General features: G+C 31.6%; 1 protein-coding gene across 1 annotated transcript in view; it reads left to right on the plus strand.

Moving 5' to 3' along the window:
- LOC132953812 (protein muscleblind) overlaps window positions 1-27,859 on the plus strand; it is a 179,181-nt gene that overhangs the window by 53,830 nt on the left and 97,492 nt on the right. Inside the window, exon 2 of the mRNA XM_061026148.1 lies at window positions 11,701-11,761. The gene's annotated coding sequence lies outside the window, so the exon portion shown is untranslated. The remainder of the gene's footprint in view (window positions 1-11,700; window positions 11,762-27,859) is intronic.

Genomic DNA, 27,859 nt, shown 5'->3' on the forward strand with positions numbered 1-27,859 from the left:
ATACGCAACACTCTTTTATACGGTTGATCCAACATCAATATACTTACGTCATATTATTATTATATTATACCTAATAACTAAAAACTTGGATGTATCCAATATATAATATACTTGTTTAGTTTCGTTTGTTTTTCGGTCCACATGCACCTTCCCCCCTCCTCCCCAATGAGCAAAAGGTCAAGCATATATATAGCCGCCTAATCCAGACAAGGCCGCGGTGCCTCCATTTCACCCCCATTCGCACCAGTGCACGAGAAAAGCGACAACGACCTTACGGGTGTGCACTAAATGTCTAAATAGGAAATACTCTATAATTATATATTATCATCAAGCCTTAAGAATACATAAGCCGTTCTAATAATATATGATACCGGTCCACCTGAAAATTATACCTGAACAGATACTAATACTCCTACGACACGTTATATTACCATTATTCGTTGATGCGAAGCTGCTAGTTCGAAATGTCTGAATCAAGTTAATCTCAACTTTTTAACTCGACCGTTTGGATTTAATTGTTATCAGTTTAAAATTTTTTACTTAGATTATTTTTTATTGCTTTTGACGTATTATAAATAACGAGTTACTTTCAATAATTAAATTATAATTATATGATTATTGATTATCGTCATAATAGAAAATGAAAAATGTAATCCTTAAATTAAGTTTAAACCCAGTTATGGTTTGATATTTAGGGAAAACAAAAATTTTGGTTAAAGATTTTCAAAATTAAATAGGTTATACGTTGCAGTAGCAAATAAGTACCTAGCTCTGTCTCGGTTGATTCCGATTTCCAATATTCACCGGCTCTGATACAATTTATACGCATGACTCGACAAAAATAAAGAAATAGAAAATCGAAACGATTATTGTCGTTGATGTGGAATTAATACTATCAAAATATCGGTTCCGGTTTCTAATATATTTGAACAAGAGTTCCGCTGATTTTCAGACTACAGAACCGGTTCTTTTCGATATATGGTTCCAGTCCCTGTGACCATAACCCCGGTTAATACACTGTGTCTTTAGATGGTCGTCATTCCAGTTTTTCGACCAGAAGCAATCGGCAGGCGTCATAATAATAATTTAGCAGCCCGCGAGGCCGTTGTAACTAATATAGGTAACATCAGCTCTTCTCATCACACGCAACTTGTAATAATAATAATAATAATAATAATAATAATATTTTGTTTCTCTCCAAACTCGTGTCGTGTGGTGGGCGGAGAGTAACGTGGCGTAGGTACCTATTTAATATCAATATTACTCCCGGACGACAACAATAATATTATAAATTCTACTACAAGACCGAATTTCGACATAGCTTGCGCATCTATATTCATCCGAGTTCCATATATAATGGGTATTACAATACTTATAATATAACTACCTACGCGTTCCGGCCCGCGCTGTCTTTCGTTCGTTTAGGTCTAAATTATCATTACTATTATTACTATGTCACTGCAGTATTATTATAGTAGTACGCTCGTCGTAAGTCGTCGTCGTCGATCACTAATATAAACAGACGTTTATGATTGATATAATTATTATTTAAACGACAGTACTATAATAATTGTGTGTGTGTGGTATAATACGATGCGGGCCAATGATCTTACGTGCACTAGAAAATAATAATAACAATATTATTATGCAGGCAAGCTGATGTATATTATTAATAATTTATAATAATATTATTAGGACGATGATACTATACATTATGCGTAATGCACATAATATACTTTACATAATGCGTAATGCGCATGATATAGGTATACGGTGGTGTGCAGATGCAGATCTGCTCTCGGAAAACATGGTATTTCCTGAACGACGATTGATAGTTTCTCGATGGTAATTTTATCGACATTATTGCCGTAAAATATTATTATAAAACCACATCTCGCGTGTTTGAAAGGCAAGTGAAATACGTGTAGTCGTACACCCACCGAGATTCGTCGAGGCCTCTCGGAGGCGGCGGCAGCTGCGGGCCTGTAGCGGGAGCTCGCCCGCGAGTTTAAAAATACTCGACGGCGCCGCCACCGCGAAACGCTAATGTGCGGTGCGTGGCAGCGGGCAGACTCGACAACTTAAATAAATCCCGAGCTTGTGGTGCCAACGCTTCCAAACGAGGTCTGCGTGCAAAATGTGTTGCTGCTGCTGCTGCTGCTGTATCTCCCGTTATGGCCCATAATAGACGTGTGCCGACGGCTCCAGGGAAATATAAAAAAATATATGCGTGCGTAGAAAATTATTATCGCGGCCCTAAAAATAAATATTCTCGCAGAGTCGTTATAATATAATAATATATACATAGGTTAACATAGTGGAGCACCCGAATTGCACACCGATCCTTTGATAATAATATAATATTGTTTTTATAATATTATATATGCCACCGAATGGAAACACGCGGATTCGCGCTATATATAAAACGAAGAATGTATTTAATTTTGTGTAGTAGTTGTGGTCCACGCCGTTGTACAATAATATTATTGTAATGACATCGTACTCGTATTAATTTATATTTTTCGAAACGGTAAACCGAACGCTTAGGGTTTTTGAAATCACTGTCCTACTCCTCGTCCCCAACAATCATTTGCGGAGTAACGATTCACACTGCACTGCGACCGCGGCATGTCAAAAGGGTCGGCCAACACTCGGTGTTGTACCTACCTACCGGTAAAATCCGATTGAGCATATTATTATTATTTATTATATTATATTGTGTTTTTAGCGACGTGATTGGGCATGGAATATTAATTGATGCGACGTTGCCACATTCAAACGAAATTTTGAACAGAAACTAAGACTAGAATATTAATTTAACTCAACACAATTCCATATAATTACAAACAGCTAAATATAATTAAAATATATAAAAGTTTTCAACCAATATTCAAATGGTAAAAATACCGAATCCTTAATATTATGAAACAAAATATATACCAAGGTATAACAATATCGTAATGCATAATATGACCATGAAATCGCGTTAATTTTTTTAACTCATACCATACTTGTAAGTTGTATTATTTTAATATTTATTTAAATTAATATTTGTTGTATAAAACAGCTCATATTATTTTCTAACGCGGCAAATGGCAACACCACATAATTTTTTATCGTGAAGGTTTTATTTGTATTTCTATATCCTTTGATGCGCGCAAAAAGTTTCTCAATCGTGTCGTAAAAAGAGTGTTTTATGCTATATCGTGTGATATCGCCGTAGGTACACGACGTATAGAATATAAAATAAAATCGTACATGCCTTTATTTTTTCTCCGATTTGATTGTGCGGCGACCACACTGACTAATCCCTTGACACCGCCCACGGGCGTAAAGCTTTTAGCCATTCTGTCGCGATTTCTGACGCTAACCCTCCTCACCCCACCCCCCACAAACCCACAACCGCCCAACACCGCGTAAGACTACGCGTTTCTCGGATTTTTATATTAAACCCGAAGCGAGAAAGTTATACTGAGTTCTGTACACACGTAATGAATATTTCGTTGTTCGGAGCAAAGATAATAATAATATATACTTATATAATTTTAGAAGAAACTTTTTCACTTCAAAGTCGCGTATTATATTACATTTAATTCGCGGACGACGTCGATGTCGCGAAACGATCGAAAAGGACCATAAGCGAACAACTCGACGACGATTCACACGTTGCAGTGTAGATTTTCTTTTGAAATCGATTTCCCGGTCACCTTCTGCTGTGCAGCTGCGATCGGCTATAACTCGTATTTTTACGATTTTATCGATACGCGTCCAAAGTTAATAGATATCTACTGCCTCCTAATTAATTTGAAAGAGCGATTTTCCGCGTTTCATTTTATCGAAATATCCGATATCTGTTGGTATTTACTTTCTTTTTGATTTATCAGCCATATAATGTCACTGTAGCGACACAGCGCCTAAAATTAAAACCTTTTCTTACCCGTTGAGATTCGTATGATAAAGACACATCGTCGCCTCAGAATGGGTCGCAAGCGTCGGACGGTAATGTTAATAATATTAAATATTATTATGATATAGATACACGTCATATTTTATTAATAATTATGGTAATAATTCACTTGTTTGCCTTTTTCATACAATCGGCGTACAAATTATTATAATATAGGTAAAGATGCCGCTGTCGACTTAATATTTATAAATTTATTATTTGTAAATTTAGTTTTACGCTTCGACGAAATTCTGATTTGTTTTTTTCCCACATTTAGTTATGTGAATAGTAATACTGGTATAACATCATCATGACATGTATATAATATATGATTATGGTTATTTATTCCAAGACTTTATTCCGTTTTTGTATAATAATGATTATTAATCGCGTCAACTGGCTTATACTAATATTAATTTAATTGTAATACACACTATCGCACATAGAGTTAACAATTTATTTAATTCGTTCGTATGTGCAGGCGTTATGTCTGATCCGTAAAAATGCGCGTTCATAAAGCGGTAAAAGCAATTTAAATATTTGGCAGACAAGTCGCCTCACAGTATAATAATAATATATAAATAAATGTAAATGTACCTACGTTAGTGTGTGTGTTGCGATGTTCAATGTCAACGACGACAAAAAAATAAAAATAATCGTTTCGCGTAAAAACAAGGGAAATCGTATTGTAAAAAATAAGAGTTGCGTTAAATTAAATACGTCTCGACGTCGAGAACAAGAAATGAGAAAAAAAATAAATAGTGAACGATAACAAAATGCTCGTCTCTCTTTACCTACCTACGGTGAAAAGCCCGCTGCTTGTTTTGTGACGTGCGCTGCAATGCACATTATTGTCATTGATATTTTTAAATAATATTTACTAATCACGTGCCTATCTGCCCGCTATTTAGTTTATGTAAAAGAGGTTAAAAACTTAAATTATTTTAATTTGTAAATTGTCAAGGAAGGTAGGTTAGGGTTAGGTATTCGATTAAACCTTCAACAATTGTTGAAAAATTACTTTTGAAATTCAGGCTCTATGATTATACATTTATAATCAATGACATAATATTGGTATAAAAGTTCAAAATTCGAGCGTTTCTTCAGACCCATCATTTTGTAATATTATATTATAGTGTTATCATGTGAAAACAAATTGTTTTACAACATTTTCAACAATGATAATAACGAGGTTTATTAATTTATTATATATACATTATAAATTATAATAATAATATGTAGGTACTACGTCGACGATTTCCTCGATTTATATCAGAGCAAAAAAAAATATCGTCCCACTTACGTTTCAATGATAATGTCACTTATATCATATCATAAAATTACGCAACAGACGAATAATTACCACCTGTAATAATTAGTCCTTTCCATATTAGTTTTATACTTTTATATTATGCTTGAGCGATAAAATATTTTACACACGCGTTACTATAATATTGTCGACGCTATCGTAGGGAAATTTATGATTTTTGAACGGTTGACTACGACAAACGTACCGTACGAATGTAATATGTTATTCACAAACATAATTTACGAACCATAGCTATATAGGGTAGATTGTAATGTTTTTTCTATACGTCACGTCATCGCTCGACCGGAATTTTCTTGCTATCGTTATAATCATGTCCGTTGAATCCAAATCGATTCCCGCGAATTTTCCCGAACCCGGCAATACGTTTCGCTGCGATTGGACGATTTAAATAAACAGGCTATAAATATTGTTTGTATATACGCAATCCAACTAGGACCGGGTGAATGTGAGACCACCCTGCCATCGTAGTCGGCTGTTAGAAAACACTCGACTTAAAATTTTTCCCATTTACTTTAAACATTTTTGTTTTATCTGCAGTATTATCGTGGGATAAGGTCATTACGCAATTTTATTTTAGATTGAAACGTTCAAAACTATTTTGTATGGGCATCATTATAAATATTAAATAGATTAAAAATAATAACATTAAAAATGTTTTCTCTTTATCGAACATAATAATGTTGGAAATATTGAAAATCAATTTATTTTATATTAGATTATACTAAGTGCAAGTTCAATGAAACACATTTTTTTATCTTCACTACACTCTTGCATTAACTTTCTATGTTATTTAAACGGAATATTATGGTTAAATGTCATACCTACATAGTACATAATATATTGAAATGGTCTTATATTTACATAGTATGTTGCTAAATATTAATTCACTAATAATATAAGTAGATATCAGTGCCATAGCTATGATTTTATTTCGAGAGTGCTTCAAAATATTTTTTGTATTTAAGGTTTACATAAAATGTTATTACATTAAATAATTAAATAATGTTAAATATTTAAAAATTGAGTTATTTACCTTTACAAAAGTATTTATGACAGTGACGGTCAAACGGCAGAATGATTCGCTACTACTACGAGTGTGGCAAAAAATATTTTGCATCAATTTATCTGAACAAATAAAATAATAGTATATGATAGTAAGGGAGGGACCGGAAACATGATACAATGGAGAAAAAATATATTTCCTCGTGTAAACGTTTGTTTGTTAATATAATATATATATTATTTACTATATACGAAAAAATTGTTAAAATGTCACCGAAAGAAATCGCACGTCAACTGAAACAATACTTGCATCGATCCTTATCATAATACGCACATAAATACATTAAACATTATCAATATTCTCATTATGGGCTTGTATAATATATAAACAGTTGTAGCTTGAAAACATTTTGGTTCCCTGCAGGAATTTCGGAAATATATGCCTTCACGAGCCGCAACCGATATACACACACACGCACACTATATATATAGTAAACGAAAACATTGCGGTTAAAAAAAAATGGCACTGTTCCAGTTGACGTGATCGCCAGTGAACTGTACCTCATAACCCCTTGCATTGCTCACATCGCGATCGCATTTCGAAAAAAAAAAAAATAGAGATTACCCATTGACAGCTTGCACTCTTCGCGCCCCTCGTCTGCGGTATGTTCGGGCACGCGCTAAGTCCACGAAACGGCAATTGTCACTCTCAAATCTCAAATCTCTCTCTGATCGTCTGCTGCAGCACGCCGAGCATATAGTTACTCCCTCTGCAGCACTTAATATCATATAGAAGACAGCGTTTTTTTCTCAATATATTATACTTTATGAATTGAAACATTTGATTTTCACTGCTTTCATGCGTATAGTGTATACCGAGAGATCCATTTAACCAGACACTAATTATTTCAAGAAATATTGACATTTTTGAAAATATATTTTCACAACATTTTAAGTCGTTAAAGAATAAAATTTTTCTAAAAATAATTATTTTTTTATTATTACAACTCTAACATTTTTTTTTAAGTATTTAACGACAACATGCATTTTTATAATTCTTTATTCCAATGCGAAATATTTTTCGTTGCACTTCGAGTATATATTAATGTAAATAATTATACTTATAAAAATGTAAAATAGCTCTAATATTTCCACCATTGCAGCATATTTAAATTGAAAAAATAAAAAAGCTATTAAAATTCTAGAAATAATAAAACTTAAATTAATCATACTTGTGACTTAATAGTTTTTATTAGTTACAATATATAATATAATTTCGGATTTTCATGAAAAAAATGTTTTAATTATACATATTATATTTAAATGGAATAATATAGCAATTTTATTAAAGAAGTTCGAATAATTTTCAATATTAGTGTTTTTTCTCACCATCAATATTATTAATATAGGTTTTAGGTAATATGATATAATAATAATATGTCTTATAAGTTTTATTATACATTACTTATGTTATTAAATATTAATGTCACAGCACGTGATAAAATAAATTGCACACAAAATATTATAATACCTATAAATACGCATATAAATGATAAACATAATATTATTGTATTAAATAATACTCACTGTTTACCTATTTAATTTGAATTTATTCATTTCCTCGAGATATTAATTTATTCTGAAAATCGATCTAAACGATAAAATCAATCAGGTTTAAAAATATTGCGGGTACTGAGTATATATTTATACTGTTTATATTATATTAGTAAATAATATTATATTATACTTAAGTATAATATAATATTGCACATATTATATTATTGTGCAGTATGCATAAATAATAAATATTTGTATAATACAGTATTAATATATAGTTGTATTACTCAAGACTATACGTTTGAATGATTCTTGGAATGGTTTATTCCTGATAGGATTATATTGGCAAATTTAATTTTATTCTTCCATTGGAAATAAAATTATTTAAAATAAGTAATAAGGTAAATTAAAAAATTATACAAAATATCTATTTTTTTTATACCGTTTTATAGTTTGATGACTATATTTTTAAGAGGACGCTATATACTCATGTATTTAATGTCTCTGCCTTACTCACGTACGACATACCAAATTTTCTTTCCCTAGTTTCAATAGTGTGCTGTTAGTTTTGATATATTACTATATTAGACAGAATTTACTTACTATAAAACTTTTAGGTAAGAATAAGTTATATATTTTATTATATATTTGTGTGTTTAAGCGACGGATTGTATTCGATATTTCAATAATTTTCAAGCAAGATATGAACATATTTAATTTTTGATATTCCCGCATAAGTACCTATCTATATTTTGCTTAAAAATTAAAATATCAAAAATCGTCAGAGCTTATGCATGGATGGTATTCTTACCTAAAAGTTTTATAATAGGTCATTTCACTCTAATATAAAAACTAACGGCACACTATTCAAACCATTGAACGAACATTTGCTGTGTCGTAGGTTCATAAGACGGAGATAACAAATCACGGGTAGCATCCTCTTATATTGCAATTTAAACAAACCAAGTTAATTTGAAGATATGCATTTTATAATCAATTAATAATTTATAATATGTGCAGTCGTTATTATCAATATCGTAGCGTAGGTACATAAAAATATACCTTTAATACAATATATAATATATTTGATAATATGGCGTATTGGCGTTATGCCGTATTGGCAAATGTAACAAAACAATGTTAATGGTTACTAACTTATAAATTTCCAATCTATAAAATTAAAAAACAAAATTCAGCGTTGGACTTGCTCTTTAAATACACGCCAGTCAAAATTAGACTCTCCACCCTTTCTCTGCGTAAGACGTTAGAAACTCGATTTATTGCTTTACATTTTTTAAAGAGCGAACTCTCTTTACCTATAAATTTCATTATTTTAAAACTAACCTAACGGGACTCGATTAACCAAACCTTGCCCAGACATCGAGGATAGTACCTAACGTATATATATTATATAAACCTAGACAGCCACATATTGTTAATTATTGATTACAAATCTTAATAGAACTTAAGATGATGTCAGCGTAGTATAATATCTCTCTCTCTATCACACACGCGAAACATAGCACATTTTACGTTCACAATAATGATTATAACCATATAAAATTCACAAATTAAAGTGAAATGACGTCTTATAAAATGTAAAGGTAAGATTATTATGTAATGCATATCATAGGCATTTTATTATATTTTAATTTTAAAGCGAGTTAAGTTTTACAAACAATTTACAATTTTAAAATAATCATAACTCGCTTTAAAATTAAAATACAGTAAAACGCCCATTCCTAGATAATTATCTTTTCTTTATATTTCATAAGAGGTCAGTTCACTCTAATTTGAGAAATTAATATGATTATAACCATTATTGAGAACTTACAATTTGCTATGTTGCGCGTGGGTTAGAGAAAGAATACAAATAGTTCGCTAACATCTTCTTAACAGATCAATATCTAATAACTTAATCCAAATTTTCTTATTAACCCGTGACTTGGTGTCCGGTTCTAGTTCTTGTCTATCCATAATCACGATATATATACAGAGGGATATACGTAATAGTGATTGGCGCACCAAGAAAATGTTGTCGGTTTAGGTACGCTTAACGGAATAAAAGGTCAGACGATACTCCACGAGACATACTTCATAATTGTTATAAATTGTAACAATACTACTTACCTTTATTATATAAACGTACATAAGTATAATAGTATAATATTATATTATACTCGCGGTGTCCGGTGTGGCACAAAAGCGTCGAATCGGGACAACCGACCGTAAGTGTGCAGTAGGTATACACGACCACAACAATACAATATATTACATTATACACATTGTACAAATTATATAATACGTCATATCATATTAATTTACCCTTTGTAGGTACACCACACGCCTATAGATGACTGTAAGTCAAATTATTACAATACATATTATTATTATAGTTTGTTTTTACACAGCTACGTGTACATAATATTATATATATATTAATTATTATATAAAATTATTTTGCGCGTGCGTGTAAGGCGCAGCTATTATACTAAAAATATACATCAAGCGAACGAAATTAAAACGTTTAGGTTGTCACACACAAGTTCAGAGTTAAATCTAACTAAAAAAAAAAATGTAATTACATGGTGTACGCAGTTTTAAACAAGAGTCCGTACTTATAAGTTATAGTTAGAAACCAGAGGACGGAATCGGCACAATTTTCCGAGCACATCGAATAGAATCGAATAGAATAATATTTTGACGTGTTTCGATGCGTATTAGTGCGTACATTTTCAAAGCATGTGCTTCTAACCAGGGACTGGAACTTTGATGATTTTTACGAGTCCGGTACCTGTTTGGTTCCCAGAAGAACTAAAATTTAGGTTTTGGTTCTTAAAAAATAAAAAAACTGTTACCTGTTTTGGTTTAAAACTTATGTAAAAAAATTTGTAAAGTAAAAGTATTGGTTCCGGTTTTTAAATTAATTGAAATAAGGGCTCTGCTTCCGAAACCGGTTTTTTTTTTTGGTAAGGTTCCAGTCCCTGCTTCCAAACTACAGTTGAACTTTCTGTTATTTACCATAATATACCGAGCAGCGCATATCACTGGAAGACAGACGGTTATTTGAAAATAATTTTTATTGCAATAATTAATTACAAAAATATCGATTACTTACTTATAACTCGAGGCCGATCGTATCCCAGGTATTTATTTATTTTTTCCTTCACCTAAAAATTCTGAATTTCTTATGTTGAAAAATCCATGTTAAGATAAAGACAAGTGTCGATATTTTAAAAAAGTGTGACGATCGATCTCGAATTCACTTCTGAAGAATTTTTTGATATTATTTCGTTTCACATTACTATACCTACAACAGACGACAGTGCGTGTCGGTATGACGAGCGAAATTTAGCTATTTTCTAGACAAAAATACGTTCCGTATTGAAATACTTCGTTTTGTACGTTGGTGTTCTTCGGTTGGTAACACGGCTTCACCTTCTGGACGACAAATAATAATTCAACTCGAATGACCGCGCATTCGTTGCACCTCGCACAAAGCACTATTATGATATAGGCCACAGATTGTATTTTTCCAACAGCGTCGTCGATATCCAAAAAAAGAATGAAAAGCCTATAGTCTAGGTTAGGTAAGAGAGCTGATACATAATAATATAACAATGTATGGGTAACGCTGCGTAGTTTTGTCTCTTTCGAACGGGGGTCAAGTCGTCGTAGCATAGTTTATAAATATTGTAAAAATAAAATATTCAGCAGGTTATTTTTATTCGAATGCCTACCTACCTGCCTTCCGAAAACTACCGTGTCGAGATATTGACATTCTTATTACACACTATTATAAATGTATTTTTTGTCACGAACAGTCGAGTGTTATTATATGAACGATGATTTATGTTATTTTCAGATAAGCGCCGAAAACCGCGTGTGGTGGTCATCTTTGTCGCCTTCACTCGTCTTTACTGCAGGTAAAAATACACTTTAATTCATAAACTAGCTATATATACGTATAATATAATAATAATGTGTGTGTGTGTGTGTATGTGTATACATTCGGCATTGTACTTTTATTACAATATATTACAATATATTATTATGTTTTTTTATTGTACCTTGGTCTACCGGACACCACACGACTCCGTGTTTGTATGCTATTATTGTGTCTGCCGACCACCGAAACGAATTGAAATCCCTCAGTTTTGTATCCACTATAACTGTATAGGCAGTGTACTGTTACAGTGTTACTGCTTCCGCACCTAGTTCGGTCAGTAGTATATAATTATTTGTAGTTTGTACCTAAAATTTAAATCGAATATTTACTCGTTTAGTCTAGTAAACGCGTACCATTCGCGGTAGCTGCAACGGACGCAGGTTTTTTGTTCCACGCATATACACGGCACGCCGGTGGCTTTAAAATTCGAGCAGGCCAATTTATCTTTATCATACACGTGTTATTTGATTATGATTATGGTCGAAGTAATATCTATATTTATTTTGTAATATTTTCATGAATTAAGCAATTGGAAATTTAGAAATAGATTTGTCATAATACATATTGGTGATGACTAGGTGAAAAATGAAATGATTATTGATTACTGCTTATTCAAATACTGGTATAATCAGAATGAATAATAATAATATCAATATGTTTTTTTTTAATAATAGTTAGGTTAGGTTAATACTTCAAAAACAGTGGTAATATGCCTACTTTTAGATTATATAATATAGGTTTATAAGGAAAACAAAATAACTTTTTTTACAATTTTTTTACTTAAGTTTATATTATGGAATAATAAATATAATATTGCTTCCGTGTTTTCTTTGTTAAGTGCGTATTGGAGTGAGGTTGGGTTAATAAAGATTTCTCGTGTATTTTGGGCATTAGGTCACAATATGATTGATCGTATAAGGTATTCCTTACACGTGTCACATATGCTGGGGCCAGTTGTTTGAGAATATGAGGAATATGAATGGGTTAAATGCATAGATCCTATATTCTGACTAGGTTGATTATTATTATATCCATCTCTTTTTTTTTTTTTAAATAATGGGAAATTTCCATTTTTCTAATGGATGGTTTTATATTTTTTTTAATTTGTTTGAAGGTAGTGCATTATTCCAATTGTTCAGCTTTGCTTCCTTTGTTTTGTCATTTTGTAGTTTATAGTATTGAGTGTCTCTGAGAAAGTTGTTAGGTTTATTTGTATAAAATATTTATGGCTTCGTTTGCAACTAAGTTATATCAATAATATACATCTATTAAGAATAAAATAATAACATACATTACCTTCATGTATAATAATATTATATTATATTATACGCATTATGCTTATCATAATATATTTTCATTTTTATGCACCTGAGCCATCGGTGCCTTTGAACTCTATTTTATGACAGGCCAATAAGATTTGCTTATCAGTGGGTAGTTGTTTAGTGAAACAGTCAGACCTGCAAGATTAGTGTGGTATCGATTTTAATTAATTTTGTTGATTCAAATTATATATTTCACCAATTTTGGTCACTACTGTTTTTTACTTGCGTTCAAAATGATGGTGTTAAAATCCATCTGCATGTCCGCATAATGCTTGAAGCCCTTTCCGCGAAGAATCTCAAATAGTTCCGATCATATTATTATTATTATATCACTGGGCGACCGATTCGAGAACGTTCCTAAATTATAAATATATGCATATTATATTCGTTATTAATATCATCAATATTGTCATTATTATTATACATCTTTGCAATTTCCCAATAATATTATTATTATACGCTGCGAATACCAGAGTGATTAATATATAATGAGGTCTCCATGCAGACACGCATTTGGTATAGGTATCATATATTTATACATAACACCTAAATCTATTCAATATGTATTATATTATTAAAACCACGATGTTTTACGAACGGTAAAATCGGTTTGCAACACACAAAGAATATTATATTGTCGTATGTCTGCGGGATAAAGGAACGCGAACGACCGGATAAACACTGCGTGAGCGTCTCGAAAAAATCAAAATATTCGAGGAAACGCACACTTTATCCCCGACGCAGCGCAGAGACAGATATCCGGGCGATTATACTATACACATAGGTATATTATACCATACGTATATTATAATATTATATATATGTAAAAAAAAAAAATAGAGGAAGTCTCCGTGTGTTGTTACATTATATTTATTTTATTTTTTTGCTCCCCCGCGGATAAATCAAATAATATATATACCTACGACGTGTCTACATTGTATTGTATTCTACACGACGTTATTCTTTTCCTCCGTCATAAACGTTGAAAATATTTACTATCGTGAAGTATATAATATACATGTTCAATATTCCGTTGTGAATACCCGTGTTTCTTCGTCCAAACATAATAATTAATAATAATATTGTTTTATTACTTATCAAAACGTCCGTATATATAGGTACTATATCTTACTTATCGAAAGACACGCGGCATTGGTCAACGAATTGGGATTTTTCTTCTCCATATCCTGCGGGATTCGAAAGTTTTTTTTCAATGTCACTAAAGTTGGCCCCCCAACTTTATCATTATTATTATTAAACCACATGTCGTGTTCCATGAGTTTGGTTAATAAGTGAAAAACAATAAAATTAACCTCTACCATATGGTAGCTATTGTTATAACTTGACGTGGTCTTTAATATCCGATTAATAATTCCATATTTTATATAGGTACCTTGAGCGTAATAATGATTTTATTCCCGGCCAACAGACTTTTATTTAATCTTCGCAATTATTGTCGTGTACAAGTTTTCGGGTGGGCTATGAAATTATATTCTGATATCGGAAATTGATTTATAGACCGTAACCAGCTGCAATATATAGCTGGGGGAAAAATAAATTATGTTCGGTCATTTTATATTGTTACCAAAAATATGTTTAACCTATATATATATTATATTATATACACACACGGTGAGTGAGCGAGCGAGAGGAAGTGTGTGTGTGTGCGAAAGAGAGAGAGAGAGAGAGAGAGAGAGAGAGAGAATGAATGAATGATAGAGTGACGAGTATGGTATTATATTATTGTTTATTATCATTGTTGTACAACTAAATGAAAATACTGTCGACAAAGTTTATTATTATTTGTATTTTATTTATATTGGAAACGAAGAAACTGTATTATATTCTATCCTTGCGCACTCAAACAAGGTTTTCATTTGAAGTTATTATAGAAGGTTATTTCCCCTTTCCCCACCACTCATCCCTACGAATTTTGCAACTTACAGATTTCTAGAAAACAACTTAAACTATAATTATTTAAGATCGGAGTACCGTGAAATTTTTTATTCAATTTACTTGGCCCGAGTGTATATTATATATTATTATATCTCATACATATAATATTGTTTATGTGCTGTATGCACTCACATCAGATGACTGTGTAATGAGCATTTAATATTTGAGTCTTTAAATAAAGCTAGTATACTCGCCCATTGAATAAATACGAAAAATTGTATTATTAATCAGTGATTCGCCGTTTAATGATATGATACGAAAATTAATTACATGAGTAATATTATTTACACACGCAAAATGGTATTTCGTTTTTCCCGTTATTATATTATGCATAGGCATATAATATAATATTATTATTATTTCATCACCATAACGTACATCATAACATAATTATTATTCGTCGCCAAACGTTTTCGATTCGTCCGTTCAAGATGTGCAAAAGACACAAAATTTGTGTGCCAGCCTCAGCCACCAATATCATGCGTAAAATGTATAATAATCTATAGTTGGATCTTAAATTCCAAAAATGTCATTATTTGGGTCCCGACCTATTTACTGCAGTCTAGTACGCCTCTAGGGCTAGTGCTTTAAACTATCGGCGTTATCTATCGCGTATAATATACTAACATTACGCCAGTCACTATAAGACCGCGTTTGTTTCAATTATTTAATTGGGTGTATATTATGTGTATGTAACGAGACATTTGGGGTGTGCCACATAATGGGGCGGAGATCAGTCATAAACGGAAAAAACGCTGCCCTCTGAACAAACGCCTCGAAAATCATTTATGTATAATATTATGTGCGATAGTGAGGAGTATCAAAATAATTGTATTATCAAGTGTAATGTAACTAACGTCAAAACGATGCTCAGAGACCTCGAAACCTTCATAGTGTTTGGTTTCATAATTTAATTTTCTTTTTAGATTGTCGATTTTGTTTCTTAAACTTATACAGTTAAAATAATTTCTTGTATATTTACAATATTATATAAACCATACCATTCACCAAAACATCAAAATCTAATATCGCCTAAGACCTGTTTTGATTTTGGTACAGGGAGATAATTAAATATATAAGGGTTCCGTTCAGGTTAGGGTTTCTGAATTATCGGTAATCTTGACTACGGTGCCAATAGCCTCGAATTCGGATAGCGTGTGCAAAAAGCACTTTGTCGAGAATAAAAATAATTCACTACTGTATTAGTTCACTTCACACAGTATGGCGAAAACGGTCTTCAACGGTTTAGCCTTAGAATTGTATATATTATAAACGTAGCATACTGAATGTACGATGTGCATTGTATTTTTGTCTGTCTTCATCGTCTTATTGTATCCCTCGGCCGTAAAATTTAGTCATCGAAACGTTTTAAATATATAATATTAACAGATCGACACATCTCATGATATTAAGTAATTCATTGCAACAATGTAATAACTATATAGGTACTATAATATATCATACGTGTGGTAGTCCCCAAAAACGATCTGTCCGCCTCTTCCGCCCTCCTAATAGAATAAAACCAAAAGGGTTAATTCTACCTACCCTTTATTATACGAAATACCCGGGCCATGGTCATAATATAAAATCACTAAAAATAAATTATTTATTAGCTGTGAAATTTCAATCATATAGTCCTATCTCCATGTAATTTTGTTAGTTGAAAATTTATGATTTTCAAAAGTGGGGCCATTCTCATAATGTCCATGACACGTGTGATCTATATACGGCGTGCACTTGCCCACTCATATCCTCGAAACTATATATAAATGTATTTTATACCTATATAAGCTGTTTGTATACGATGAGTTGTACTTCGACCGTAAAGATAAACACTGATGTGTGTCCTTCGAATCGAGGATTTTAGTATACTAAACGATATAGGTCGATAGTCGATACGGTATATAATTCTCAGATCCACGAGTGGTACGACATGGCCTGGCGTAAAATGTATATAGTATAATATACGTCATTATACGAAACCACGTAAATCCTCTCTAATCACTGCAGGACATACGTATGGAAAAAAAATATTCCGAAAGACCTAAACAATAGTCACTAAGTAACGACTACAAAAAAAAAAAATAATAATAGGCGACGGTGCCGTGACAGGCTTACACAATGCGTAAGCAATAATCATATTATTCGTGTCGTATTCCAACCCGAATCCGTTACTCAATTATTATTATTATCGTCGTCGTTGTTCGTTATACAGAGTTCGTGTAGGTACACTGTTGTAGGTACCTATCTGTACACGCGCACATCACGTTGGATATTTCGTTCAAATTTATTGTCGCTATAATATATTATTGTAACAAATTGTGAAAACTGAAAATAAAAACCGAGTAAAAAATGTATAATAATATTGTAACGCGCGTAATGTCATTTTTGGTCCGCTGGATCACGCCCATTCACCCCCTCCAACCCACCAACCCACCAACAGCGCATGCAAACTGCGGTTCAAAGGACACGGCAATAACAATTTGATATTATTATTATTATTGCAAAACGGCTAGCCCAGCACGTACTTTTTGTCGGTAATGCCGTTTGAATTCGTTAACGTTTTCACGTAAGCTCCCGCTGCATTTGGCCGTTCCTATAGTCGGCCGTACTCTAAACGAATGGTAATTTCCGCGAACTACACTTCATATTATTACTACAATACACAAGTGTGTTCGAGACTTGAATTAAAGAGACATTGAAATAAATCGATTTTAAACGGCACACTAGACGATTCTACCGACGTACACAAATAATATTATGATTATTGTATAATATTAGGTACCCATGATTATAAAATATAATAATAATAATATTATGTATTTGAAAATTTGAATGATATAAAAATTAAAAAGGAAATATATGAAACAACCCGTCTTCGACATAATTACATTTATTATGTACCTAACGATTTGACGTTAAACCTATACCTATATATATATTATATATCGTCATATCGATTGCTGTCGAATTCGCCTGTTTTCGCCTGTTTTATTATTCATTATACGTCTCATCACTGTGTACAGCGCTCGCCTGCCCACCACCGATTATGTAGATTGAGATCATCGGTTGTATAGAAATCCGTTTCTGATAATATAAAATGTCTGGGAAAGCGAGTTGTCGTGCAAGGTTACGGAAATGCTGCTATTTTAGTCAGTTTTTATCGAATTTGTGTATGGCAAAATGCAAAAAGGTCACGAAGCTTATGTGTGTGAAGACGTTAAGTTGTCCCTCCCGTTGTACAAGCACATATGTTACTGGACAAATTCTAAGTATAACCAATTTTGTAGTTTGTACAAAATGAGAGGGGGGGGGGGGGGGTACAAATACTTTATTAAATTAAATTCATATCAATTTGAAAATATTTGTTTTTCTATTTACATTAAAACATTGTTCATGGATGTGTTTAGATTTGGAAAAAAAAGTCGTATAAGTGCGGTTGATGGTGAGACAAATGGCTATTGCAAAAATACAGGGCAGCAGGGAGAGAGTTATACTTACTTTTTTTACCTAATTAGGTAAAGTTATTCTAAAATAAATGTTAACTTGATTAAGCTTTAAAGTTACTATTCAATGTTAATGAAAAAGTAACATAAATTAAATCATTAGTTAAAAGTTTATGTATATATTTTTTAAACTCAATCAAAAACGAAATTAAGCAAATTTGCATTATTTTATAGTTTCCATCACAAACAAAATCTTGCATTAATTCTATATACAAATTCGCTACATGACATTGAATTAATTTGAGTAGGTACCTATATAGAAGAAAATACTTCCTACGTAGCAGGTTAAATTTTAGTAATAAATCAACTTTTTTGAGTAATTTTGTCATCACATTAAAAATAAGTTTACGCCACAAACGGTAATAATTAACTCATCACATAACCGAGTTATAGTGAATTATAGTTGTATTAGTTATAGTGGATCGTAGAAGTAAAAGTCGTTGAAAAATAAAATAACTTTCAACTAAAGCACCTACATTTTGTAATAGGTAATTAAATTTACTCTATAGAAAACGTTCATCCTTACAGAAAATTGTTTTCAACCGTTAGATCATACGACTGTTAAAATAGCTATACAATATAATATATTTTTAATCGGAATAAACGGCAGTGCAGGTATGGCTTAGCGCCATAAAAAAAATAATAATTTGAGTTAATTAAGTTAAGTCTGTGGCTATAAAGTTTATTTATAAATTAATATTTAACAAACAATATATTATTTAACTCTAAAAGTTTTAAGTTCAAAATATGCAGAAAAATATTAACTCAACTGAGTTAAAAAGAAGTTCATTATTTTGTTTTTTTAATTAACACTTGGTGCACAGTGATTATGCTACTTTGAATTTTTTTTTAATAGTAACTAAACATTTTATAAACAATGCATTCTACTATTATTTTTTATTACAAACTAACTGTATATTTGTAGCAGGCTATGTCAATTATTATTATGTGCATTTGTGCCAATTCAATTATTAAATCACGGAATATGTAAATTTGTTTATTTGTATTTAAAATCATTGTGTACAGTGTGATTAAATAAAAAATAACATTAGTTTAATAGTCCGAATTATACATATAACACGTGTTTGACTTGACGTATTTTTTTTCAAATCAACTGGATAAGCCAAGATGGATATAACTTAAATTACATGGTTAAGTTTTTAAGCTAATTAGACAATTAACTAATTATACCTGTAGTATAGTAAATTCAAAATGTTGAAACGTAATCTTTTTAACTATATAGTTGACGATGTCCACTTTTGGAAAGTTTTAGATATCTATCAGAGACATAATATGTAAATATAAATGTCCACTGCGATCGACAGAGTTCGGATTGCCGACGAGTCGTCGGGAACGGTGGTGGAAAAAAGGGGAAAATTTATCGTCGCGCTTACTGTAGATTCCCCTTGGACGGCCATGTGTACGCCGATATTAAAATATTATTTGTTATTAATATTATTGCCAGGTATGTGCGTAAGAGTAAGATATAGAATTTTATTTTTTTTACATGTCACACGGGCGCGGCTCCTTTGCGCACACTTGCTCGTATTTTTTTATAAAATAAAAAACCGCGCGATCAATATAATATGTACGCGCGTGGTGCGCCGCAGCTGCAAGTGGCGCCGATCTATATGTACAACGATTTCGCTTGTAATACGAATTAAATTTTATTATTTCTTCGATTATTTTTCCCCGAACCACTTTCGCATCCGACGTTTTTATTTACATTTTGTCTGCCCCGGCCCATAATAAGATATTGTACATAATATTATATCGGATGTGCAGTCAGCGATTTTTCGGACAAACAACACTGCACCAGTCGTCTGTCTAACTCTATTCTCTCTTTCGGATCCGACGGGTTGTTTATATTTATTATTATTGTTATTATTATTATTATTTTTATTATTATTATTGTTAAGCGGACCGATGCAATAAAATCTAATCGCACACATGCGTACAATAAAACATAATATTTCGAAGGCGCACACGATAAGTACCTAGCTATACACAAACAAAATAAGATAATATATTACTTTCGTCATATATATATATATAATATTATTGTATACATGATGTCATTACCAGCTGTAATAGTAATAATAACATACAGGGTGATTCCGATTTGTTATTTTAACGTGGAATTTTATTTTTATTTTTGGAATTTTTAATTGTATTTAAAGACCATAATACTATATGTTTTCAAAATACTTAGATTTGTTCATACCATTGAGACAAATATTCTGTGGCGACACAAATTTTTTTTTCAAATTTGATTCCCCCTCCTGTTTTTGGAAATTGTTAAACAGATGCTTTTTATGTAAATTTCGATGTATCTAAAAATCTAAATTCAAAAGAGAATAGCTACCAATCTATAATTTTAGTGTCATTCAACTTTTTATACTTTTGTAGGACTAGTATACCTATACATTTCAATAATATAGAATCTACTCGTTCTAATTTAATGAAAGATACTTTGAAAAAATATAATTTGCATAGTAAAAAAAGATTGGTTCTCATTTGAAAAAAAAGTGGTATTCTTAAGTGGTCTTAAAATATATTACAGTCTTAAGTATGTACTTGGAAATTCTAAAACCCAGAATTTGAATAAATTCATTATTATAAAGGGAACATGGGGCAATTCCGCATGGTGAAACATCCTGTATAATATTAATATATATTATATTGTATCGTATCGTATCGTGTCGTATCGCTGTACTCGCGTGCGTATAATATTATCGTGTGTCATCTGTCTGTCCATGTGATAGAAATCTAACGCGAAACAGTTTTCGAATAAATTCTGCGGCAGAGCTGTTGCCGTAGTTCAGCTGACTACAGTCAGATTCCTCTGTACAGACGAGAGAAGTAAAAAAAAAGTTATCCAATCTGTATAATATTATAATGTTATTACACATTTAAATTTTAACGACAAACATCTGCGCCCGTCTAGACCATGATTTAGATGTCATGATACGTGTGACCTACTATTATTACAGCCACTCCGATCCCGTAATTTTTTTTTATTTTTTATTTGAAATAAGCCTCGGCAGCGATGGCCATTGGTTGACATTTGATAATAATTTTCTAGTTATTGCAATAATTTTTGTTTTTACATATTATATATTATATATTAATTGTTTACGATAAATTTTCAATTTGTATTAATTCGAACCCGTCGTCATTCGTCCACAAATCGATGATAAATTCGCGATCACCAAAATACGTTGTTAAAATATTTTGTTGTGTATTATTATAGACCCGTTGTCGCGGTAAATCGACGGTCGAAGAACCAAAAGTTAGACAAGTTTTTTCGTAAGAATATCGTTTTGTGTTCATCGTTGCAGGGGGACGTTTTAAACATCACGGCAAATAATCTGCAACTAATAATTTCTACATTTTTATCTATTCAGTTTACAGGTGCACGTATTTTTTAGTGCAAAATTATAATATTATCCTTGTCGTAAAAAAATATATAAACGGACGCATATATAATGTACATTAAAAAAACAATATAAGAAGTAAACAGCTATATTATAAAGCGCATACACACAACGTCTGCGGACTTGTTAGTTACATCAAAAGCGAAACAACCAATTTTGGGCTTTTTACATAATAATTTACATCATTTGGCGTTGTTGTCGCGAACGTGTTATCGTTATATCATACTAATAATATTATCCTGCATTTATTCATTTGTATTAAAAATATGATATTATTATGTTAGACGTTAGTATAATTTAAATTTATTTGTAGTATGACCATCAACTCATTGTAAGTTGATATCGACTTGGATGACAAAAAATGCACACTTATCACAAATACATTTTATAATTAAAGACAACAAACTTCTAAAAATATTTAAAACGTATTCGGTACCTACCAATAATACACTAATGGTACCTAGTAAATTATATAATCAGTAGTAGGTATATTATGTATTATAGCCGAATCAGTTCGAATAACGAAGTAAAGAAACATTTATACACAAATAGCAATATTACTACTAAATTTCAAATATTTTTAGAATTTTGATTTCTGTAATTTAACTGTAGGTAACTGTACTGGGGTCATAAGCGGGTAGTTTAAATAAAATCATAATTCATTATGATTTCAAAAAAAAAATATGAAATTTTAAATCACTTTACTGTAAAAACTTACGGTTTTCCAATAACATCTTAAATTCTTAACTATCGATATAATGATATATATCTGCCTACATAATAGTATGCACAAAATTTATAATAATATAGCAAGTATAGCAAGTATGCATGTGGACTGTTATATATTATTATTTTTCACTTTGTTCGTCAAGTATTCACGTAGACACCTTTACATATTATTATATATTTCGACGCTTAAGAGTTTTACTTTTAGCCGAGATTTTTAAATACTTTTATATACGTTTTATACTCTTATATACAGTGTTTGTATTCAAAAACACACTGTGAATATAATATGCAATAAATACATATAATATATTGTATCGAATTCCATATAATGCGTTTCCATTGTTCTCCAACAGTAGGCACCACTATATACGTGCGCCGTATTTTTATTTTGGGCGCATTTAATGCGAAGTAGGTAGCATCAATACAATATTATAAAACCATGGAATATTAAAATACTGTAATCGCTGTAGAGCAGTGGCGTGACCCGACTCGGACAGACACTCGAGGATTTTTTTTTTAAATTGTGTACACGTTAATCCCGCCCTCGAAGTGTGTAGGTATACTGCTGATACAATATTATGTGGCCCGTCGTAGATGATCATACGCAATGCATATTTTATTATTACACACGTAGGTACGATATATGTATAATAATACAATATAATGTCCGTTTAACTGGAATCACTATATACAATACTAAGTGTATTGTATAGTCTGAACTCTGAAGTAATATTGCATATATTATTATATCGAATAAATCATTTTTAAATAATTTTTCTGTTTATATATGGGGTACACTTTGATAGGAAAAAAATATACTTTATTGTTTACAATTAAATTCGATATTATGTTACAAATATATACTTTTTTTTCCAAAATCATAAAAACCTACGCAGGCAATATTATTAACGTAGGCTTTGAAATGTCGAACATCCCTACGTCTTGAAATTATTTAATTGATACCAAGAGTACATTATCTGCAATAATATTGCTCGGAAAACTTTTGTATATATCATAGTCAAATGAAACTGTATTAAACCCGATGGGATTTCAAAAAAATTCCAAGCCATGAAAAGACTGCAGTTTTTCGACAGTGTGCATAACGCGTGCTTTGTGAAAAACACATTCGATGTTATATTATATTATATAGTCATACGCGTATAACATAATTTAAGTATATATTTTACAAATACTGCACCAAAGGAGCGTTGTACCCCCTTTTTTCCCCTTCCTGCCATAGGGGTCTGGCTGCATAATATGGCGTTTGCGTGCATATAATAATATTTCGACTGTATAGTGGGTACCTACAACTATTATTAATATTATTATTTTAATGGTTATAGTAATATTATTATTCATTTTTAATAATTAGATCGATATCGGCCCGTGCTGAAATGCGCAAGCGCACTGCCCGTTAACAATAAAATAATTATTATCGTTCGGATGGTGCAGCCCCCCGGGATAATGAAGCTAGTATATTATAGGTACCTACCTACGTTTAATATTATGTATACCTACCTACTAACTACGAACATTGCGTGAGGGTTTGACGATAGCCGTCGGTTCTCTATACACAAATATCGTACCACATATTATATTATAAGTAGATCATTTTATATCAAAAATCTAAATCCATGTGTGTGTGTGTGTGTGTGTGTGTGTGTGTGTGTGTGTGTGTGTGTGTGTGGTGGTGTGTGTGTGTGTGTGTGTGTGTGTGTGTGTGTGTGTGTGTGTGTGATACCAGCCCGCGCAAAGTGCAAAAAAATGGACTTTAAAAATATCTTGCTCTACATGATCGACACGTAATTGATTTATTATTATAGAAATATTAAAATTATCAATTTCAGTAAGTTATAATTATAAGGTAGCATAATATTATTCATAAAGTTTTGGTTTAAGTGATAAATTCTCCTAATATACCTAATATCCTCACAAATAATTTTCTCTTTGGACATCAATGTTGTAAGTATACTTTTTTTTATAAAGTACAATACCGCTGACACAATATTATATAAAGTACCTACCAGGCCGACCCTTGTTGTGCAGTTTACGAGTATTTTTAATTTATGGTATCTATTAACATCATATCACAATAAACTAAATTTAAAGTAGTTTAAGTTTGAGGCTACTATTATAATAGATAGGATGCTTGTAGATATATGTATATATATTAAAAAGTCGTGTAGAGGTATGTTTTTGTCATGACTGCATTATATTATGTTGACACAAGGTTTGATTCGCCGTACATTTCGCAAAATTAATAATATTATCGACCGAGCTTGACTGGTTCAGTTGAATCGTTTAATATTTGTGCACAATAATTATAGCGCACGAAGAGAAGTAGTTGACTGCGGGTATTTTGTTTTTTATTAAATAAAACTTTTAAAAAACTGTATAGTGTATATTATATTAATTGATTAATTAATTGTATACCATTATACGCGGTTCGTATACATACCTGTATCTAATAGGTGTACCCAATGCGCGTGTAATACCCCTGAACTGCTAAAGTGATATAGAATGGATTATAATATTATATTATATTGTGCGTGTCTCGGCCAGAATAAAATAAAAAAATGAAACATCTGTCAATAAAAAAATAATATAATTTATTAAACGCGAGTCGTCGCCGCAGTTTTTCCGATGTATTTTGTTTTTTATATAATATAAACTACCTATAATAACATAGGTACCAATATAGGCGCGCACATCGCAGACGAAATTATCGATTCGGTATTTTATTGTTATATGCAGCACATATATTATGTATATGATATGTATGTAATGATAACGTTATTATTACATGTTGTATATCGATCGCCATATGTTTAGAGTTGTATATAATATTATATACACACTGTACAGAGTGATCAGTTTTCACGGTTACACTAATTTTGTAGAGTAGATAGGTTTACATTAATTTCATATTTGTTTAAGTTTTTGAATTTTTAATGGCAACTCGAATTTATACTTACTTAATCAGATGCAGAATACTTTTTAAAAAAATTTTTTGAGTATGTTGGATAAATATTATTTTTATTTTTGGCAAGCGGCGTTTAAAGTTTGGAAGAGCGTATATCAAAATGGTAAGGTTTATAACCCAAAAAAGTTCTTGTGCTCCACAGTTATTCATATTATTCGATATTAATGCACCAACACTTTTAGAATTCTTAGTTTTTCTTTTAAAAATTCCTATATACGTTGTCATTAAACAAAATATAGTCAACAAAAATAATCGCTATATGATAAGCAATTGTTAGCTGTTAAACATTTTGTTTTTTTGTAAAAATGTAATGTTTAATATTACTATGAATAAAATGGTGACTGTGTAGCTGTGTAAATGCATCACTCCGTATAGTATAATATTGTACAACGCCGCTGTAGACGCCAAGCGCAAGCATAAATCGTTTTGTTTCGTTATTTTTAATAACGCACGCGAGACGAAAAGTTTTCTTTATTTATAGCGCCGATCCTATATATAATAATAATAATAATAATAATAATGTTCTCTAACCCTATATATATATATACACCGGTGCAGTTGTACGTATGTGTGCAAGATAACCGACGCTGCAGAGTGTGTCGCGTCTTCTTTCCCGCGTGGGCGAGATGGTTGTGCAGTATAGCTTTTTAGTTTTTTACGGATTCCTAGTGTCTATAACATCGTTTGTCCGGAAAAGTTTTTTTTTGTTTTCTGTTCGCCGCGGTGGTTGTTTTTTATGGCCAACTCTCTTTTGATGTCCACCTCGCTATATTATTTTTACGCTCACCAGAGATATATACACACACACACTGTACACACATATATATATAATGTATATTGTACGTGTATATAAGTATTATATCTTGTGACCACGTTTGTGGTGTGGTTATAGTCTGATAACGTTGGGATTTGAAAAGAAAACGAAAACTTTACAAAGCATTATTTAATATATATACACACACACATTAGTCGGTTCTTGTTTTTCGCACGCGAAACACCACTGGGGTGTGGTGTTATATTTGAAGTTTTTGTCGTCGTCGTCCGCTGCAGAGTTATAATATAGAGGGATATAGGTAGAATAATACGCGGACGGTATACTCGTATATATATATATTATATGCACCTAGTCGAGCAGAGGTTAAGTACATTATACAGTATATAATATATATATATTACCGAAAATATAAGAACCGCAACGTCTTGTGTGGTTTTCGGCTACTTTCCCACACGCCAACTGCACCCTGCACCGACTCACTTTTCACGCACTATACATATCCCCATACCTACCTACCGTATTATAGGTACCACGCGGTAGGACATATAATAATAATAATAATAATAATAATAATAATATTATACGCAGCGGGTGTATTGTATATTTGTATATATATATATATATATATATTATTCATATACGACGTGCGTAAAATATGTTAGTGCGGTCTATGTGTTGTACGGAATGAGCGGTCATCCCGTAATACATAATATTATTATGTATATAGGTGCACGGGACTACACTATGTGAGTATGTGGTCCTTCTCGGCATATTATAATATATATATTATAGTTTGCCAACCCGGTGGGTCGACAGGTACGGTTTTATATATTATAATATAAAATGTTATATAATATTATGTTTTGCGACTGGATAATAAATATTATTATGGCGTTTTGAGGTTTAGATACGGCACGATGGGTACGGGATGATTTTGTATTTATTGATATTTGTCAATTAGATAAGTTTTGTTTTTCGGTGTGGGGTCGTGGTGTATCGTGTATACTTTTATTTTTATTTTTTTGGTGAATAGATTGTAAATAATATTATGAAGGTGCATCAGCTTTTGAGGAAAAATTAACAAATAAAATTAATAATTTGTTCAAATACATTTTTTAATTCACCTCTTGTTATTCCCATGGGCCATAGCTGTTGGACGGAATCAAAAAACTAATTTTCAAACAAGTTTAAAGGGTTTTTACCTTTGTGCAGTGAACAGTACAAACTGTTTTTAAATTTATAACAAAAAAACCAAAACAAATCATTATTTAACGCATATTAACCTAACCTAACCATTATGGTTCGAATGTGTAAGCCACTTGGGTATAGGACATAGTCACATAGCCCATAAGTAATTGTTTTCATTA

Source organism: Metopolophium dirhodum, chromosome 1 (assembly GCF_019925205.1).
Source record: "Metopolophium dirhodum isolate CAU chromosome 1, ASM1992520v1, whole genome shotgun sequence".
NCBI lineage: Eukaryota > Metazoa > Arthropoda > Insecta > Hemiptera > Aphididae > Metopolophium > Metopolophium dirhodum.